The 22416-nt window shown below is 32.0% G+C and overlaps 1 long non-coding RNA gene across 1 annotated transcript; it reads right to left on the reverse strand.

The window, feature by feature from the left end:
- Nucleotides 1-1203: 1203 nt before the first annotated feature.
- LOC145266286 (uncharacterized) lies at nt 1204-20449 on the reverse strand. The gene is made up of 2 exons (XR_013864696.1): nt 20057-20449; nt 1204-8509 (listed from the first exon to the last, which is right to left on the reverse strand). It is a non-coding gene; the product is annotated as an uncharacterized LOC145266286 (long non-coding RNA).
- Nucleotides 20450-22416: the final 1967 nt, after the last annotated feature.

The raw sequence follows: 22416 nt of genomic DNA on the forward strand, positions 1-22416 counted from the left end.
CGGAGTTTTCGAGAGCATTAGCCAGAAAATCAAAAAAGTATTAAACTGGAGAGGTACATTCTATAGCTGTCGGTTCTTCAGCACAGGATCAATTTCTGCCTTCAAACTGCTCCTTCTATCACCCAATGAAGATACGTGGCATAGGGACACAGTCATCTCTCGTACATTATCGAAATGTACATGAGCATAGTTTGGATTGACTTCAAGTAGGTCAATGTTCTCAACTAGGAGCTCATATTTGCTTCTTACATATGCATCACTTTAAGAGAACTGTTTTAGCCTTTTTTACTCATGTATGTATGGAATATCAAATGGCTAATTTCCTTTGGAAATTGAAAAGTGTGGGAAGTATAATTAGTGAAGGTGGAAAGCAATGTACGAATGCTGTGGCGGGCTAAATCTAGTACTCTTTCCCAATTAGTAATAAGAGAATTTCTCGACCATAGAGCCAGATTTATTGTTTGACAGACGATACTATAGTATTTCTCCACTTGTCTGTCACTATGAGGATTGAAGGCAGTCATTCAACTGATAGCAATGCTTATAAAAAGCAATAATTCCTTTCGTTCATTCAACATGGAAGCCCCTTCACGATTGAAGTATACAAAAGAAAGATTTCTAAATACAGAAAATAAGCTAATTAGAAGTTTCTGGACACGCATTTGCAGCTGAAACAAACTTTTGTAGTAGAGCAGAACACGATCATGCTATACAATGCGATAAACAACGGTCAGGAAGAATGTTTTGTGGATATGTACAAAAGAGTGGTTAAGAATGCGAGGTACACCTACCGAAAAGGTCATTTAAAAATTTTTGTAGGTATATAGTATGATCCCAAATAACAATGTTCTATCCTCCATGATGTCAGTAGAAGAAATATTTCCAAGTAAGATTAAAACAGCATTTGATAGATTATTGCCAACCTATAAAAAACCAAGGCAAGAAAAAATATTTTCTTTTAGATGTTCAAAACAAGTACATTCCAGTGTGAAACAAGGATGGTCGATAAACGGATTGGAAATGTGTTTCACATGGTAAAGGGACTCAAGTTTACCAAAAAGATATATAAACCAGATGAGAAAACGATGTTCAGATGCTGTCAAGAATTATATCCTAGAGGACAAACTAATGAATGCGTTCAACACAATTTGAGATACCAATATTGCAGCCAAGTTTTGAATAGTGAATATCAAAAAGAAAACGTAAGATTACAGACTTTATTGTAATAAATAAATAGAAGAAAAAGTATTGACTTCATAAGGAGTAAAATATGTTATGATGTGCTGGTGATCTACAACAGAAAAAAGAGAAAGGTGTTATGGTGTTTTGGTGATCTACAACATAACCATAGGAGCCATGTGTGGGGAACACTATCAATCCAAGCCATGCTTAGGTTCCACTACCTCTTCCTACAATCCTCCAGAATGGTTTTATAAATCAATAACTGATTTTTAATGCCTAAAAATTTTCTCATGTACTGTGTTGATTTGTTTTCCAGGTATTCACCAAAGGCGAGGTGTTCATAGTTACTGTCTGCAACCAGGCCAGTGAAGAGTTCTTAGGTTGTTTCTACAGTATGTTGTTCCATGTTTAGTGCTAAAGTTGACTTAATCTAAAAAGAACAATCACAATATTTGCAAACTAATATTTTCTTTGGGATGAATTTGTATTTATTTGTTTAGGACAACATATTCAAAGTACCTAAATGGCCTAGAGAGAAATCTGGTCCAAATTTCATGCTACAGACCTCTATTTCTATGTTTTTTTATGTAGAATTTGATTTTAGCAGCTAGAAGTTTGTAACTTGTACTGGTTTTCTTCAAACTATAATTATTAGAATTTTTTTACTAATTTTAGCTAAAATTTGACAATAAATAAGGAAATAACCTCAATGTTTCCAAAATTCATCATATGGTATTTTTTAATAAAGAACATTTTCTATCTTATGAGACTAATTTTAGGTAATGTACACACATTTCAATTCAGGATAACACTTATCCTTCCTATTTTTCCAACCCAATGGTTAATATGAAGGTAAACAGTTTAAGTAGTAAGAACTTCTAGAAATGATGCAATGCGGCTTAGTAAACATTTACAATCAAAATGATTGCAAAATAATTTTTTTTTTCTGTGGTATGAATTTGTATTTATTTATAAGTATTTGAATGTCCCCATGAGAAATATGGATAACTAGCGAGGGGTACCCGGCGCTGCCCGGGTGTTTGTAGGTGTGTGTGAAAAAAAACAGGTGCCCGTGAAAAAAAAAAACGAAGTCTTTACGACGCGCAGTTGGAAAATAGTAAAGTGTGAAAAAAAAAACAGGTGCGCGTTTTTGATTGACGTGACGGTGATAGGTATTCAGCAGTTAGCATTTTGTGCGGGACAGTTTTTAATGAGGTCAATAAATCGGTTTGTTTGTTTTTAAAAACCCACTCCCCCGTCTGATATGACAAAGTCGACATTGACCAAACGTTCACTGGCTCAGGGCCTGTTATTAGAGTCGTGTTTCGCTTTTTTTTATACCGAAAACCGAATGTAACGCGTGCTGATGCGGGAAATGTGAAATAATTAACGTTTGAAAGTCAATAAAATTAAATAGACAGGCGAGCTCCGTGGTTAAGTGTGAGATATTACAATTTATGGATGATATAAAAAGTTTTAAGAAGTTGCGAAGTGAGCGAGCGCTTCTCTGAAAGAAGCCTTTTGTGGACATCGAGGAAAAGTGTACATACATACATACATACATACATTTTCGCTTTTATATATATAGGTTAGAATAATTCTTGTCCAAATTTCATGCTATTTTTGTTTTGTTTTTAATGCTGAATTTGATTTTGGCAGTTAGAAGCTGGTAAATAAGAGTTTTTCTTCAAACCTTTATTGTTAAAATTTTTTTACTTATTTTACCTAAAATTTGACAATAAGGAACTAACCTTATCATTTCCAAAATTAATCATAAGGTATTTCTTAATAAAAAAACATTTCCTATCTTATGAGACTAATTTTAGGTAATTTACATACATTTCAATTAAGAATAATTCACTCATTTTCCTCTTTTCTCAATCCTATGCCCAATATGACAATAAACAGCTTAGGTAGTAAACACTTCTGGAAATGGTGCAATGCAGCTTAGTAAGCAGAATTTAATAAAATTCATCAATTTTCTTGTTTAGTGGTCACATAATGGTCGAACTGAAAGAATTTCCCGTTGGACACAGTATGAATTTCTTAGCCATACAATGCTGTTAATTGTTGTATTATGGGAAAATCCCTGCAGTTTGTGATCATGTTAATTTTTTTACCTTTTGGTCTTAGTTTATATAAAATGTTATTAATGCTGTAAGTTAAACTGATTTGTGGTGTGTTAGTTAATATATTTTGATTATCATTAATATCAAGATTCAAGATGAATGACATTGCCAACATTACTCTCTTTGCTATCGTTAAAGATTATAATAAATCTCGGTTTGATAAGGAACCCAGTTTTAATCAAGTTTTGACTCAGGTTTGCTCTAAATTGGATGTTCCAGCCAATGACAGATTTCTGGATGATGTAAAACATGCATTTGAACAAGAGAACAAGAACTGTTCCTTGGTCAATTTGTCCAACACCACTGACGAGAAACTTGTGCTATTCCATCGTAATTAGGTTTAAAGAGCAAAACATCCACTGGAGGAAGTTGCTGTTCATTAACAACGCCACTGATTAAGCAACTTCATGGAATCTATGAGAGCTGTAGCTGATGCAGAAAACACTTCACCCACCAAAATTTTTACGTTTAGGCTGAAAAACAAGTACCTTCAGAACAAGGAGGTAGCCAAAGTAGGGCAATTTATTCTTCAAGAAAACTATCACCACATTGCTATGTTTCACTGGAGGTTACATCTGCAAGTTTTGAGAGTGGCAAGATAAAACGAATTTACACTGATATTTGACTGTTACTGAAAGCTGTTGGAGCTAATGCTTTACCACTGTATGAAAATTGCCCAAGTAAAAGGAGTGAAGAACACCTGTGCAGAAACTCATGAATCTGTTTAGTCATTTTATATTTGACTATCTCATCTGCTCAACTTTTTGCATCACTCAAGTTGTCAGCGTTCCATGACCTCATGAGAGTCACATTGCATAATGGACTTGATAACAGTGATGGACATTTTATTTTCAACCAAGTGGATTCAACTGAAACAAACACTATCATTATGTTTATGTTCTGCATTGAAAAGTTGAAGACTATCAATGACGAAGTTTTCTAAGAAAACTTGTCACATACATCCTCTTCACCTTGTTATCCTGTAATGTTACTGATGAGAAAAGAAACACAGGAGAGCTGTGAAATCATAGCAGACATTCAGAAGGAATGATAAGGTGTTTTCCAGTTCTCTGTGGAACATCTCAACAAACCAATCAATGTCGAAAAGTGCCTTCTATTTCCTTTGTTTCTATTCATTTTAAGTAATGTTGAATACTCAAAGAATTGATAGCAGTGAATTGAGAGTAAAGATCAATCAGCTGGTGTTGAACATGGTAGTGATATTACCAATCAACTCTGATTGAAAGGTGATCGCCATGTTGTTTCAATTCCTTGAATAAAACTCACATCAAGTTCTCATCTTGTCTTGGAACACAGTGCAGGAATTTGTTCATTGTTAAAGACAATAGGAACGCTAGTCTTCTCAACTTCACTCAGTCTGGTATTGAAGCCAACAATAAATTCCCCAGATAATACCACATAAAGCCATAAAAACCAACCAGTTTGAAGATCTGTCAGGCTTTGAGAAAAAAGTTATCCCAGTGTCATGAAGACTAGGGAGCATTTGGTGTGCAAACATTGCAAAAGGACAGGACACACCATTCACAGTTGTAAAGAACTGAAAGCTGCAATTCATTGATGCAATCTCCTACATAATATTTTGACTGCAGAAATTCCTCACTGAACCAAAGTATCGTAGGTTTGCAATAACAGATGCCACATACCAATTCATTACGTCTAGGCTATTAGCTACTATCTTATGTAATTTTCGAACACAATTTTAGACACATTAAGTTGTTATAATAAAATGCTACATAGCATCCTAAGAGCAACACTATCATAATCACGAGATCTATAGAGGAAGGAGTCCCTATTTTTCTCTATAAATATTTAGTCCTCCCACTCCTACTAGCTGACACCATGTCCTATTCTACATTTTCCTACTGTAACTGGATATTAGCTACATACACATAACATAATCTTTCATCACCTGATTCAAACATAAATTCTCCTTTCCCCAAATCCGGCCATTCTGATTAGCTGAGACCTGGCAATTATTGCAGAATCAAGTTCTTCATATATAATCGAACGCTCCAGAAATTTTCCAATATGGTGTTTCTCTCTACATGAGACAATCGTACTAAAATTTACCAAATACAAACATAACCGCTCATAAACAGACAATTAAATATTGGTAACCTTACACTTATCTATGTGCAAAGTACCGACATACCAATACTCTCCCAATAAAAAAAATTGAAAAACAAAACAACATTTATGAGTATCAATATTTATTTTTTGATTTTGGAGCATCTTTTCACCCCTTACATGATGCTATTTTTTTTTTGTTTTAGTTTTTGGTACTAGTGCACTTATTGATCCGTGCTGAAATAATGTTATCATTTAAAACGCCATTCTTAACATAGGGAGGGGAGGGTGTTTTGTACCTATTCTATACTTTAACCTTACAATTGAATAAAAACATATCATAAAACTTTAATTACACTTGGAAATACCATTTAAAAAATAGTATGGATCAGTAAGTGCACTAGCACCTAGTTTTTTATTGGGGGCGCATTTTTAATTATATTTTTCTTATTTTTTAATATTTACTATTACTGTGGACGATTTTAATTACTTATATATTTTCCAACAATTACCTAGGCTTCAATCATGTTACTTATCATGTCAACCACTTAAAAATAAGTTACCGATGCAATATTTTATGCAGATAGGTTTTACATTAAATTACATTGCCTATGGATACACTTTTTTGTTATACATTTATTTTTTGTTTACTTCTCCTTTCCGGACATATGATCGACACTGACCAGACATTAACTTTATTTTTGTTTTTTTTTAGGTAAATTTTTGCCTTAGCTTCACCTCCACAATTTCTTTAATATAACTAGTTTTTGAAATATAAAGACATGCATTATGCACTGTAATTCAGTGGCCACCAGATTTGTATGTACATGCGATAAACAAATCTACTTCTCTCTGCTCGATACTGCAACTCTCCAATTTCTTTTTGAGGTTTATAGTATTTGTGGGTGGGTATGCTGAAACAATTATCAAGGTTAAATTTCAGATAAATACATTGACAACCCCCTCCCTTCATGAAATGGGGCGTCTATTCTGAAAGCAGTTCTTAACATGAGGATGCTGGGGAGGTGTCTATTCCAAAAGCTGTTCTAAACATTAGGAGGTTCAGGGTTGGTTACAAATAACAACTGTGGTTTAATTTTTTATGAGGGGGTGGGGGCATGCTTCCACTGGGCAATGACAGTTAACGAGTCCTGTTAGTAATAAGTACAAATCTTTGCTGTGTTTTTTGACAGATGCATCATATTAACTTGTACTATATATTTCCTGTTTATTATTATGTGGCATATTGCTAAAATTTTCAGATATTTCATAGCAGGCGGAATGTAGTATAGTTCTTTTTATAGCGATTTTATCCTTTTGTAAATTATTGAATTTTTTTAGAACATTTCCAAATTTGAAACTTAAATATTTTAAATGCTCATTGCCTACAGTATCAAAAATGGTATAATTTGTTTGCTTAGTCTAAATAGTTCTCAAAATATGTTCATTTAAAGTTCGTTTATGAATGCTAAATTTCTTCCCATTAGCAAATTGTCCCCAAATAGAATGTTTTGGAGCAACGAACCCCTAAAATTTAGATTTTTAGCTGGATATCAACTTTTCAACATTCAAAACTCCATTGGACATCAGAAATGTACTGGCACAGTAAAAGCAATAAGTTTTCTTAAGTTATAGATAGATGCTCACTTGACCACCCTCTAAGGCCACCATGTTATATCTGCTATCTGTATTTTGTTACAGCTTGGTTTTTCATGGATTGTTTCCAAGTATTTCTCTTGCTTCATTTTACTTCAGTTGAAGTTCTGAGAAATCAAGAGCCGATCTTTCTCAAATTTGCACTTGATCTCTATGAGACACATAGATATTCAAATAGTCCATTAAAGTTCTTCTTTACCTCTGAAATAGCGAGTTAGTAAAGAAGCTGAAAACATAATTTTCCTCTCTTCAACTGACCATTTAAATTTCACCAATATGTGTTCGCATATGATAAACTAAAGTTGCATTAGTTCTAAAAACAGAGCTACACACTTCACAAGAATATGGCTTTTCTCCAGTGTGTATTCGTATATGTGAAATTAATGTTTGTTTATGACTAAAAGAAGAACCACACACTTCACAAGAATATGGTTTTTCTTGAGTGTGTATTCGCATATGTGAAATTAAATTTGATTTATTTGTAAAAGAAGAGCCACATACTTCACATAAATATGGCTTCTCTCCAGTGTGTATTCGCATATGTCGAACTAGCTTTGAATTTGTAGTAAAACAACGGCCACATACTTTACAACAATGCGGTTTTTCTCCAGTGTGTGATCGTGTATGCTCTACTAATATTTCCTTCCTACTAAAAGAAGAGCCACATATCCCACAAGAATATGGCTTCTCTCCAGTATGTGTTCGAACGTGTCGTACTAACATTGAATTTGCAGTAAAAGATAATCCACATACTTCACAACAGTATGCTTTCTCTCCAGTGTGTGTGCGCATATGTATCAGAAACGTTGAGTTAGTTGAAACAGAAAAACCACATTTCTGACAAAAATATGGTTTCTCCTCCATATGTTTTGCCATGTGTCTTGTTGAAGATTCCTTATATTATTGTATACTATAATTAAAATTGTATTAATAATGCATTAAAATGGCATTTGTCTTAAGTAAAATATTCATAACGTTTTTCATTCAGTATAAAAACTTATGTAAAACTTGTTGAAAAGCAGAGTTTCTGAAGATTCTTCTTGATATTTCCTGTTTAAAATTAATCACCTTATGAGTTATTTGATTAGTGACAATTTTTTTCTGTGAATTTGGGCCATCAGTTTATGGGTAGCCTAGATGTTCAATTAACAGACCTCAAATACCAATTTGCATGTATGTATATATGATTAAAAGTTGAATCGGAATATTTTATAAGAATGTGTTTTTGTCAAGTCTGTATTTAATCTGAATTTTGTATGAAATCGACCGAAATTAATCAAATTTGTCAAAAGATTATATAATAAATGGTATTTGTTATTTGACTTTTTTGACACTGTTATTGTAGATTGGAAGTTATCTTTTCTTGGTTTATTCATTCATTGAGTTCTTCGACCTGATTTAGGTGTCTTTTGTCAGAATATGATGATCTATTAAGATTCATTAAACTGGAACATCTGTAAGAAAAAGAAATGAAAGTTAATTTTTTATTCATGAACATTCATCATCAATATTCTTAGATTGATCTCACAATTTGGTAAAATAAACTAAAGCATGATATGAGAATGTTTGCTTAGATGAAGATAGAAAAATAGTGAATACTTCTGATAGATTTTTCACATGAAAGAAAATGTGAAAACGAGTAAAAGTTCTGTAACGGAATCAGAGCCAGGTTTGAGGCATGTCTACACAATAGGTAATCTCAGTCTTTGTTAATAAATAAATGAATAAGACAAAATATTACAAATAAAATAAACAATATTGTGTATAGACACAAGCCTTACATTATTCAGTTTAAGTATAATAGATTAAAACAAATAAATTTCCAATTTCTGCAGAACTTGCTTATCTTACAATAGCCATAATATGCAAACTTGAAAGTTAAACACAACTTATGAAGGGTGGTTTCTCGAAATATTACAATATGGATCCTCACCTAATCATGCTGACACAAGTAAGAAAACAATATATACATATGTATATATATATATATATATATATATATATATATATATATATTGTATTAATAAAGGTGAATCTGAATAGTTTATTCTACCATTACAATCAATTTGCTTCAGTTTGTGTCTAGTCGTAACACCTTTGCATTGTATTGCCTTCTATAAGTTTAATTTTTCTTTATGTACACATTAAATAATGCTTCAAGCAAATCATGTAATCTGTTATGCAAAAAAATAAACTTCTCTACATCAACTCTCCAATTAATACTAATTCCCATTAACTCAATTTATACCTCCAACTCTCAATGTCCCTGCACACTCACCTGTCAAAATCTCGACTGTTCTCTCCTATTTGGTCTATTTATAACCTCTTTTCTCCCACACATGCAAATTAATGTCACATGTATATAACAAATCTCCAATGTCACATTCTTTCTCCTGACAGTCAAAACCGATGCCATACCACTTGTGTGTATTTTAATTTTTTACTTTTAATTGCTTTTATATTGTAGACCATACTGTATTAACCTTAAATATAGACATATTTACAGGCAAAGTCTAAACCTTTCCTTGTTTTTATTTTTGCAATGACACATAATCTTTTCACCAGCTCAGGTCTACATATTCACATATTAATAACATTACACACCTAATTTCCTACAAAGTTTTCCATACATTTACCTTACTCCCAAACCTTCCCATCTATCTTATCACTGAAACCACAGACTATATTTGCATTCCTAGAATAAATTTTATTATGTTCATTACACACATTGTGCTTAATATTCCTTAGGCTTGCCATAATTGTTTAGCTAATTTAATTATGCATTTCATAAACTAATATCCTCCAATATTTTGTATCTCCAGTTCAGACATAATATTCAGCTTGCTTTAAACCTTTTTATGATTTTGTAACAATTGTTATTATTAAATTTTATGATTTTGTAACAATTATTATTAAATTTGATTTTAGAGTACAAAACCTTTTGCTGTTAACCGACAACTGAATTGGCCATTATTCCTTTATTTCCAAATATTTTGCCTTCTTAACTAATTAGCCACCGTGAATTTATTTTACTAATAAGTTACCACTTATCAAAAGCCAAAGGCCACTCGAGGATAGAGGTTAATGGGTTTAACAAATAGAGAAAGACTACCATCATCTCTCACTTTTGAAGTTGGCTTTGTATTCTATCAAGACAGGAACAGATGCTTTGAGTGGCACCTCACTAGATATAGCAACAGTACTTAGGATGTACAGGCAGAGAGATCTGACATTGCCCAGAAATTAATAAGGATCAACAAATTTTACTCACTTCCAACACTTTTATTATCATTGAAATCAATGAATCGACCTTTTATCTCTCAAATTGATCGGTAGTCTGCATTAGTTGGAGGAGCCACCATGGTACACTGGGAGAAAGCTCAAATACCTCCCCACAGTGACTTATTCCAAAATACACTGTAGCCTACATTGCACTATAGAGAACCTACTGTTGACTTTAAAAGATATTTGTTTATTTGTTTGAATTAAAGTTTAAAATGCAAAAGTCAAGTATCATGGTTCAATTGTGCTCTAAACAGAAACATTTATTTTGAATGTGCCCCTGTGCTATATTGACTTTATACATCAAGCCCTTCTGCTTGTGCAGTGATAAAATTTCTTAAATGCACTTGTGATGTTAGACTGTATAAAAGTGTCAACTTTGGTTGAAATCAGACTATTCCTTCTTTAGTAGTATTCTTTTTGATTATCGATCTTCGATACTTATCAGAGGCATTTCGATACAAAACACTCTCAGACACATAAAGAACACTTGTGTAAAATTTAAAAAAAAGCCTGGTGTGTTAGAGTCCATAGGGACCCCCCCACCCACCCACAAAGTGCCTTTTATATATAAGTAGAGATTTAACTCATAAAAGTAGAAAATTCTGTCAAGTCTGAGATACTTTCTGGAGTGAATAATTCAACCATTTTTCCAATAATATTAACAATGGATTTGATGTAAGTCTAAAGTGAAGGTCAGTTCCAGAGGTTTATTAAACCAGTGGGCATCCAAAAAGAGAGGGGCATTCATTTCAATTGGAACAAAATGATGATCAGAGCATTAGTTGTGAAAAGAGGTAAGTTTAGTTTTAGGCGTATTAAATGTAAACGGACAACTTTTACAGCAGATCGGAAGAGAGAGAATAAGAAATTTGAGTTTTTATTAATTCAAATCTTAAATTAAATTCATTGATGAAAAATCAACGTTTAGTTATAAACATTCTGATTGCTATATCTCCATGGACAAGATTGTTTTGCCTATGTAAAATAATGTAGAACTGGTACTTCCTTCACTCGTCCCAATGCACTGAGTAACCGTCTGTCTTGTAACATCACTTGTTTAGCATCTGAACAGTCAAAGCTCTCCCAACTCCTCCAAGCGACCTGCTTTATATTACATTTATCCACGTGAATCTCGTGAGATTACATGAGACCGTTTCTGTTAAATATCACTGACACCATCTTGTTTTTTCTTTTTCCTGTCCAATGCATATGACAAGCAGACACATGGGTGCTTCACAGGTAGGTCATGTGTATGTCCGTTTCTATTTTCCCCACAAATAACTTACACATTTAGATGTTATTCTTTCAACAATGTTTCAAAGTTCATATGTTTTAAATGATTCAAATATTAAGTTAAAATTTTGTTGCAAATAACTGCTGTTCATGTTATATAAGATTGCTTAATTTTTGCCACATGACAAGAAAACTCAAATATAAACATTGGCAAATAAAAATGATAATTCTATGTACAACTATGATCGTTGGCATTTTTATCTCTGTAAACAAGATTTTCATTCTTGAGGTACATAGTTTTGTCTACATAAAATCATGAATTTCTTTAGTTGTAGTTGATCTAAACTAATTTTACTTGTTTTTCATGCATTTTCTCAGTCAACATACTTCAAAATAAAAACAATGATGCTCACAATTTAAATTATATTTTGTTGTGTAAATTCAATTTGAAAGACTCAATAATAATTTAAGAAATGAGATCTTTTATCACAAACAGCTCTATCCTTAAAGAGCTGATAATAAGCCAAACAATTTTATAATTAATAAAAGTTTACTAATTAAAAGTATTTGATAGAAAGATTGAAATGCCATTCTTGATCCTAAATAGATAAAATTGGTGAAGGTAGCTAGAGGGTTGGAGAGCTGTGAGACCAGTCTGACTGATCTGATGGTTACATGCAATCTTGTTGGCAGGTTTTTGCGTTGATCATCCAGGGCAAATGTGCCTTTATACTTGAATACTTATTTTGATAGGATATAACAAAAGGAGACAACATTAAATTATGTCCTACATTCCACTGGCTTGATCAATTGTACCATAAACTAGTTATGATCCAGATGAACCTTAAGAAATATGCTTAAATAACCAGATACTGGAAATTGAATACCTTAATTGTTGGAGATATGAGACTTCTGGGAAAAGCTACAACTACTAATCTAGTATGCTTTAGGTTCACTTGAAAACCAAAATTAGAATACAATAGGTATCTTATACTAGTTAAGACTTAGGCAAAGAAAATTTTGAAGAAAAACTGTCCTGGGAGACTGTAAGCATGAAACAGCAAAGCAAAACCGATGATGTAAGGTTACCGAGCATCATGAAGGCCAAGTAGAGAAGGTTAGTCTACGGAAAGTTTCTAATGAAGCTGTGAACATTGATGCCGATGAGCATTAGGAAGTTTTTAGGTTTGGCTCAGATAAGAGCATTCGAATAGTCAAGTATCTGGATGGCCATACTTTGAAATTGACTTAGATTTGCAAGGGATTTTAAGAATATTTTCACGAGTTGAAAGTTGAGGGGTTTAGCAACTATTTAGCTGCCCACCTTGATGTAGCTAGAGCAGTTGGTTATGGAGATAGGGCTACCAAGTGAAAGGTTTTAGCTGCACTGAAACAGATTGGCTGCAACAAATCATCAGAACTTTATGGTTTGCTGTTGTATTTGAGGCTGTCATACATGTTTTTACTGATTCTGATAGATGTGTTAAATTGTTGGTTTGATGAGTGTTCTATTCTGGGTTAAGTCACCAAAGAGTGATCACATTGTTGAAGAAGTAGAACAGGTATAGTGGAGAGAAAGGAGACAATTACAGACCCATAACTCTACTAGGCATAATGATTTTGATCAGACTATTATCAAAGATTTAATCAAACTTGAGCAGAACTCTGCTGTAAAAGGGAGATCAATTCAGAACTTACATCTGATGAGTGTGATCATAAAAGATAAGGGGGACATGCTAATCAACTTAGACCAATTGAAAGCTTTCAATAGAGTTTACAATCTCTACATCTGTTGTAGAGATTATCAGTTTTAAATCAAAATTCTAAATATAGACCTCAGTTTCTTATCACTCACTGATGGCAGTGGTACAGATGGAAAGCATTTGCAATCTTTTGCTATCTTCCAGTTGGTGCATCTGGGTTACGCCTGTTCTACATTCTAGCATTAAAGCCACTACTTCACAAGCTATAGAGCAGCAAGGCAAATTTGGTCCTATGCATCATCACTTTACTTGGCAGGATGTAAGTCAAGGTTTCTGCATTTGATAATGACATCATCATTTTTGTGTCATTCTTCCATAACATTGAGGTGACACAGGCTCTTACACATAAAATGATCACAGGATCCAAAATCAACCCATAGCATTCAAATGACCTGGATTAGTGACACGACTCATCCAGATAGACATATGGTCCAGTACGAATCCTTGGCAATTCATTAGGACTGGGCTTCCAACTTGGAAGATCAATCAAAGGTTATCCTTTACTGACTAGCTGTGCTTGTCCTGTCTGTGATCCACCTAAAGGTCATCTAATACTTCTGTGCTCACTTCTCTGGAATGGAAGCAGCACTGGGTTCACAGGCAAGTCTGTATTCAACGTCTGTGTGAAAATGGCTTGAAAATTCCTAACTTGACATGTCATTGATATATCAAAAATGTGGCTTTCCTAAGTCAAATTTTGACAGAGAAATCTGCATGGAACTATGTGGCTGATATTGGCTTGATCATTCAGCTGAGAACAATCATAGGATGATTAGAAAATTGTAAATTGTCAGAAAATGCAGAGCCTTGATCAAAAAGCTTCCTCACTTCTCAGTGACATATTTTTATCTTCTAGAAAAAGTTTGACAAAGGATTAGTGAGGGGCTGATGAGGACCCTGTTGTTTGATGGTTGGGGTGGTTGCAGAAGAGGATCTGTTCCGAATAGAGTTGGATGCCAAGCATAAGTCATTTTAAAAACTCTGAGTTTTCTCTAATTTGGTGCCATAAAAACAGTTCCAAAATCGATAGCTGAAGAGTATCTATTGCAACACACTCAAGGAGCAAAATGCCTGAGCATGGTTTCTTCCAAGACCACAAACATTCACAGTTCTGAGAGTATGTCAATGAAGTAGCTCATATTGATCTTCAGCAGTCACTAAACATATCCTATGTAATCAACAATGTCAGACCAGCATTATGTTTCTCACAATCTTGGTTGGAGCACAAATATTGGTGTAAAAGTTATGTCTGAATGAAGACCAAAGATTGAATCTTGTTTATCAGAATCTGATCACAATCACAATGGGCTTCTCTTAAATTGAATTCATCTTAGTAGGACATAATCCATACTCCAACTCATTCCCATTTTCTATTCTCTCCCACTTATATACTACTCATATTTTGAACGACCTGCTTAATTTTTGTTTTGAACAAACTGGAAAATAGTGAGCAGTCTATTATTTAGTAAAGGGCTGGGAGTGTTTTACTAACCAATCTGTTTGCTGTTTGTTCTGTTCCCACTCCCCATTTAATACCAATGAAAACTTTGTATATAAATATATTTATTAAAAAATAACATTCGACCAAATGTTGAGTAATCTTAGGTTGGATAACCCTCTAGTGTAAATGTGGTATTGTGATGACTCAAATGATTCTAGTTAAGAGTAAAATAGATATTTTTATCACTTTAAATCACAGATAAGCAATGACACCCATTTTTCACATTTTTGATGGTCTTATACCTAATTTGTTTTAAATGTTAATTTTTAATATTATCTGCAAATATATAATTCAGAATATAGTATCTGATTTTAATATCCCAGCAACATTTTGAAACTTGCTATAAATTTAGTGTGTTTACTGGTGTAATAAAAACATTGTTTTAGTCAAAATAAGTTTTTTGAGAACAATGTCAAAACCAATTTCACTCTACATAATTCATGTGACTGAAATAAGAATTAACCACATTGAAACTTGCAGATAGAATTTATCAACATTATTTAGATTTCCATTTATTTTCAACGCTAAAATTAATCTTGTCTTTTTTCTCAGAATGCAGTTGAATTAACTCACCTTTATAAATGCAAATTTTGCAAGCTGTCCTTACCCTTTATTTTATTGCTCAACATTCTGTATCCCTTGTAAGTTTTAAAATATAGTTAAAAATACATTCTATTAAAAATGTTGCATTCAATTTTAATGTTGAATATGAAAACATAAGTGAAAACGTGTCGACATTTTCATGTTTTTGTGGTAAAACTAATTTAGAAAAATGGCTAAAAATTGTTTATCTTTTTGATGTTAGTAATTCAAATAAATAATCTCCTTTTTTCTCAATATGTACATATAATGTTGGGAAGCGCGGACTGTCGCCTGGGCACTCAAGTTTCAATTCTGGCTATAGGTAGTTGCTGGTCTAGCCACACTGATGAGCTGTGATACAGTGAAACAATACTCTATGTAGATGACTATATATATATATATATATATATATATATATATATATATATATATATATATATATATATATTTATGCAATCAAAGGGATATAGTGTTTACCTGATATACGCAATGGTAAACTTTAATGTAAATAACAGTATTTATATATAGAAAATTTGATCCCAACCGAATAAAAAGTTTAATTATTTTCTTTCTCTCATTATATATATATATATATATATATATATATATATATATATATTGTCTTCATTTGAATTCATGTTTTGAAATATGGCTTAAATTACAAATCTATTATGTCACACCGAAGCTATAATTATTTTGTTAGGTTAATGTTTTAAGCTCTATTTATAAGAAAGCCCAAATAAGTCAGTTGCTGAAACCTCAAACTGAAGATCTTAAGGTTTCAAGTTTGATTTATTATTCACAATTAATGCAATATTCACTATTTCCAGAAATAGTTAAGGTTCATGAATTAAAGTTACTATGAGGTACCGAATTTAATTTCCAGTTGTTGCTATGCAGACAGCTAATAAGGCAGAAAGTTTTCACCATGATAATTCACATAAAAAAATCAAACATTTTTTGGTGAAGTTTTATGGTACCTTATCATTAAACTGAAAAAGTCTCCCCCTCTTAAGAAGGGGAGATATTAAGAATGGCTTCCTAAAGCATAACATTATTAGGTGCTTATTTGGAACAATAACAAAAATCTAAAAACTGGATTTTAACTAAAAGAAATGCTATCTACTGCTAGAAATGTCAGATCGAAATTAGTAACGTATTCAAAAATCATGAAAAGAATAAAGTAGAAAATTAATTAATAATGAAAGAAATGTTAAGAATGCTTTCTAAAGAATAACGTTATCATTATGAAAGCCATTTTTAACTATTGTGTACTTTCACCAACCAATTTAGTAAACAAATTATAGCGTAAAATTCTATTATTTTTGTCTTCATACAAATTCTCTTTGTTTCCATAACAGTTTATAAGGAATTATATTAAACATATTTCAAAAGTAACTTTAACTGATTTCTGATATTTTGAAATGAGATAAATTCTGCAATGTATCTATTATAATATAAACAATTGTGACTAAAGGACAAACAAAATCTGTATTTATATAAAACAATGTATAAAAACTATACAAACACCATCAACAAAAAAACAAACAAACAACAACAACAACAAAAAATGATATAATATTTAATTTAATAATCTTGGTTTTCAAAATTTTCTTTACTAAAAACCAAGATTTTCTCTGCTTGGTCTTCCATAATTTTCCCTTTTCACATTAATTTGTGATTCACTTTTGTTTTGCTTTAGCCAACCCTATCAAATTTTGTTTAAATGAACGAGATTTTTTTTCGAATAAAAATGAGGTAAGAACCTCGAGATTTCTCCATATATTAAAAAACAAAAAGATGTAATTATGTATTGTACAACCTGCGATTTCCACAAAGTTGCGACTGGCCTTTCAGGTTATTCATATCAGCTGTCGGACGAATCCAAGTAACTTTGTGGAAATCGTGCAATGCATAAGCACCCAAAAATAAAGGAAAACACCTGTATATTCGAAATTAGGTTATCCTGACGCTCCGCACTTCTTTATTTACCTTCGAAGTGACGTCACACAAATCTTATAATACGGATGGCTACAATTGTAAAAATAATTTGTTTTATTTTTCTTTCATTTTGAGCTCCTTTTTTCTCCCGTTTGTTTTTGTTTTCTACAATTAATAAACCAGTTTACAAGTAAAAAATAATTTGTTTTACTTGTATAGTTTTTTAACAGGTGCTTATGCAGTTTAATTAACCATTTTAACATAAGTAACGTGCCGACATTAACCAAGCAGAAGAACTGTTTATTATTTTACACCGCTTCCCACCAAATGTAAACAGGTAATTTTAAAGAATTTTCCGATGGTAGAAAGGAAGCCCCCCCCCCAAAAAAAAATCACAAAGTGATTTGGCTACAAAGTGGGTGATCATTTTACGTTAAATTATTATAGAAAAGTGATCCCCCACTTTTTAAAACTAACATTTCTTCATATCTTGGAAACTACTCGTTTGCCGTAATTTTAAACGTTATTTTCGTTTTCAGCGACCTCGAAAACCTTTAAGAGTGGTAATTTTAAAGGAATTTTCGAGGGTGGAATATTTACCTTTTTTTTTAATTGAATTGTTAGGTGAAAGTACAGAATAGTTACAATACACCCTCCCTTCCCCATGTTAAATAATAGGTTTCTAAATAATAGCGTTAAAAAATAGCTCGGGTCGTAAAGTGCAGGGCAGGACTGCAGGAGTACCTATAAAAGGTAACGCCGGGTCGGAAAAAGAGCTCAAAATGAAAATAAAATAAATTCTCCGCTCAAAATAAGAAATGGGAGAGAAAAAAAGTTAAACGGGAGAAAAAAAGGAGCTCAAAATGAAAGAAAAATAAAACAAATTATTTTTACAATTGTAGCCATTCATATTATAAGATTTGTATGACGTCACTTCCACAGTAAATAAAGAAGTGCGGACTGCGGAGCGTCAGGATAACCCGAAATTATCATATTACGAAATTTACGTAAATTGATCTAGAAAATCATTTTTAAACAATAAAAGGGAATTCGAAGGTATCACACCAAGTTTGAATTATTGAGTTATCTCCTTTCTTGGTACTGGTCGCGGTAAGAGTTCCCTGCCGAACAGAACACCCTCAAAAAACAATGACTTCTCCCCACGCATGCGCAAAGGACATGTTTTAGTTGCCATAGTAACAAAACGATCCTGAATTTTTATCGACTTTGTTTTACTGTTTATGAATATTGAAATAAAATACATTACTACACATTTATTAATAATATCTCACTTTTAATCACTTTTATCGACTTTTTTTAACTTTTTTTTTTACTTTTTAATAGCATTTTCTTTTTAAATGACAACGTTAATATTTATGAATATTGAAATAAAATACATTACTACACATTTATTAATAATATCTCACTTTTAATCACTTTTATCGACTTTTTTTTTTACTTTTTAATAGCATTTTCTTTTTAAATGACAACGTTAATGTTTATGAATATTGAAATAAAATACATTACTACACATTTATTAATAATATCCCACTTTTAATAACTTTTATCGACTTTTTAAAAACTTTTTAATAGCATTTTCTTTTTAAACATAAACAGTAAAACGTAGTCATTTAAAACAGAAAAGAAAAAGTCGATAGAAGTGACACAAACAGTAAAAAAAGATATTATTAATAAATGTGCAGTAATGTCTTTTATTTCAATATTCAATATAAGAATAATTTCAATATTTCATATATATAACATTTCAATATAAGAAAAGAAAAAGTCGATAAAAGTGACACATAAACAGTAAAAAAAAAAAGATATTAATAAATGTGTAGTAATGTATTTTATTTCAATATTCATAAACATTAACGTTGTCATTTAAAAAGAAAATGCTATTAAAAAGTAAAAAAAAAGTTTTAAAAAGTCGATAAAAGTGATTAAAAGTGAGATATTAATAAATGTGTAGTAATGCATTTTATTTCAATATTCATAAACAGTAAACAAAGTCGATAAAAATTCAGGATCGTTTTGTTACTATGGCAACTAAAACATGTCCTTTGCGCATGCGTGGGGAGAAGTTATTGTTTTTTTTTGTTTTTGTTTTTGTTTTTTAGAGTGTTCGGCAGGGAACTCTTACCGCGACCAGTACCCCTTTCTTTTTTAAGACTGTTTTTAAAATGATGGACAAGACAACCTATGTTCCGTCACTCATAAAATTTTATTTTCTTATTCTAAAATAAAACTATTTGAAAAATTTACGGGATTTTTAGAACATGACAAATATTTTCATTTCATCACGACTACGTATATCATACAGATTTGTTTTCTTTTGTTTTTAACCCTTCCAACTCTACACGGTCGATATGTCTCGACCTTAGCAACAATATTTTGGCTTTCTAATAATATGTTGTCAAATAATTTTGCTAATCGCCTCTAGTCTTTTTGGCTAATTATTATTTAATTGGGTTCTTGTCCAAAATTTTAATACACAGGGAATTCCGACCAAGAACCCTAAATGTATATTTTGGAAGAAAATTTTTTTAATAGTATATTCATATTTTTTTTAATCATGTCAGCCAGAATGGCGGAATCGTGATTTTTTGTTGGATAAATATAAAATTATTTTTATTTGAATTTTAAATATAAAAAATGCCATTAAATGCCGCAACGAAAAAAGTGAAACATCTTACCTTTTACTGGAAGAAATATAATGTAACCAAATTGAAAAAGAAAAAAATGGGTGATTTCTTTTTTTGTGTGTTTGTTGAAAGGAAAAGTCGGTTGATTGTGGAGATTTCTTAGTCATAAATCAACACGATTTCTATCTTGTCTTTGTCCAATTCGTTAAACAATAAAATTTAAAAGTGAAAAATCATAACATTTCAAACTTGGAAGGTCATCATGAAGCGGTGTAAATCATTATTTTGTTGCTTGTGTGTAAAAGTCCGCTCATTATAGTTGGTCTATCCTATGCTTTCAACGGATTTGTCTGTTGTCACCAGAATAAATATAAAATTTTAAAAATATGTGTGTTAGGCGAAAAATCATTAAAGGCGTGCATTTTTACTCTAATTAACGGTATGATAAATATTTTAATATTTTATTCGAGAAATAATGAAAGATAAAGTTTTAAAATTATTAAATGTTTTTTATTTTATAATTTAAAATTTTAAATATTGAACAATACAATTAAAGAAGCAAGGACCAAGGTTTCATTAAAAAAACAAACAAACAAACAAACAACGTGGTTTAAAAAAAAAGGTTTTAAACTTCGGACTTTACAGGTAAATTTCTAAAAAAACACTACTTTTTTGTTGTTTTAAATTTGAATATATTATTTATTGATCTTTTATCTTCAATTTGTGATATATAAAACTTTGGTATATAAATTAATTATTTACTTTTTAATAGACATTTGAAAATGGGGGGGGGCGTGAATGAAAAAAAAACGTTTGTCTAAAATATTATATTCAATTTATTGGAAAGAGCATAAAATTTCACATTGACCCTGAAAATATCGTAAAAATAGAATCAATAGAAAAATTTTGATAGATTTTTAAAGTTTAAAAATTGAAAAATACTGAACTCGTAACATTCAATTAATTTCATTACTATTTTTTTTTTAAATATTTCTATTACTTTTTATACAATTTTAATAGTTTATTTTGGAAGTATAATCCATAAAGAAAATAAACAACCCACCTTTAAAGGAGAAATTACGAGTTTTTTATATTTTATTTGCAGTTTCGTATTAGGAGTGTCAAAAATTCCTACAAAAATTCTGATACACCTACAGGTGCAAGAATATCTATTATTCGAAGGTAATAAAGAATCATTGGGACCGTTAAAGATAAATTTAGCAACATCTCCAATTTACAGAAGGGTCCTACTGAGTTACATCCACATAAATTTAAAATGTGTGAATAACTTCAGAAAAATAACGACACTCAAGTAAGACACTCAGATCGCTAAAATAACATTTATTAGCCTGTTTAAGAAAAAGTAATTCAAATTATTTCTCACTACAGTCACTGGAGCGGCGTCAATCAAGTTCATCATGTGTATCCTGTGAGTATTTGGTGTGGCATCTTGTTCCTGTGCACTGATTGAAAGACAACTGAGGCAATCTGCATTTCCATTAACAGAAGAGACGTTGCGAGCCTATCCTTGTTTTATCGTTATTTCCATGGCAGGTGCTCGTCTGAACTCCAATCTCTGGTCCCCCCTCGCCAATTTTTCACGAAAAACACCCGTCTAACTGAATCCACTGTGAAAAATTTCCCCCACTCTATATCTGTGCCTAAATCAAAACGCGGATTCCATGAACAAAGCTTCTTTCTTAGAACTGCACGCCTGTGGAACTCTGTTCCGTCTGCCTGCTTCCCTCCGGACTACAACTTGGATGTCTTCAAGTCCAATGTTAACAAATTTCTAATGAACCGCCCCCCCTTAATTAAACACTTCATCAAATCTCCACACTAACGTAATGTACTTGCAATAACCCTTATCCCTGAGTGGCTTCCAGGCCTTGATAAGTGGTGATCACTGTGTAAAAAAAAAAAAAAAAATTAAAGGACCCAGCACGATATTCCAACCTATAATTGTAGGCAGCCAGAAATATGGCCCAGCATTGAACTCTGGCAGCAGCAAGAGAAGGGATCGGCTTGTGTTCAGCAAACAACCCCAACAATAGTTTGTGGTCGGTGAACAGCGTAAAATTATTCCCATACAGATATTGGTGTAACTTTTTCACTGCAAACACTAGGACCAGCCCCTCCTTCTCAATGTGCGCATAATTCCATTCTGCCTCAGACAGCGTTCATGATATGTATCATACTGGTTTCTCCCTTCCATCTTCCATTTTGTGAGCCTGTCAGAAATTTAATTTCTTCCTTCTTTTCGTCGTTGTCTTTTATCTTTCCTTCTTTAATTTTACGTCTTTTTAACGAGCTGCTGCTGAAAGAATCACGCCACAATTGGTTCTACTAAGAGATATTTTTCCCGCGAAAATTCAACAAGTGCACTAGAGAGCGGAGCGAAAGTCAGTTTT

Source organism: Euprymna scolopes, chromosome 41 (assembly GCF_053919585.1).
Source record: "Euprymna scolopes isolate OS-2025 chromosome 41, ASM5391958v1, whole genome shotgun sequence".
Classification (NCBI taxonomy): Eukaryota; Metazoa; Mollusca; class Cephalopoda; order Sepiida; family Sepiolidae; genus Euprymna; species Euprymna scolopes.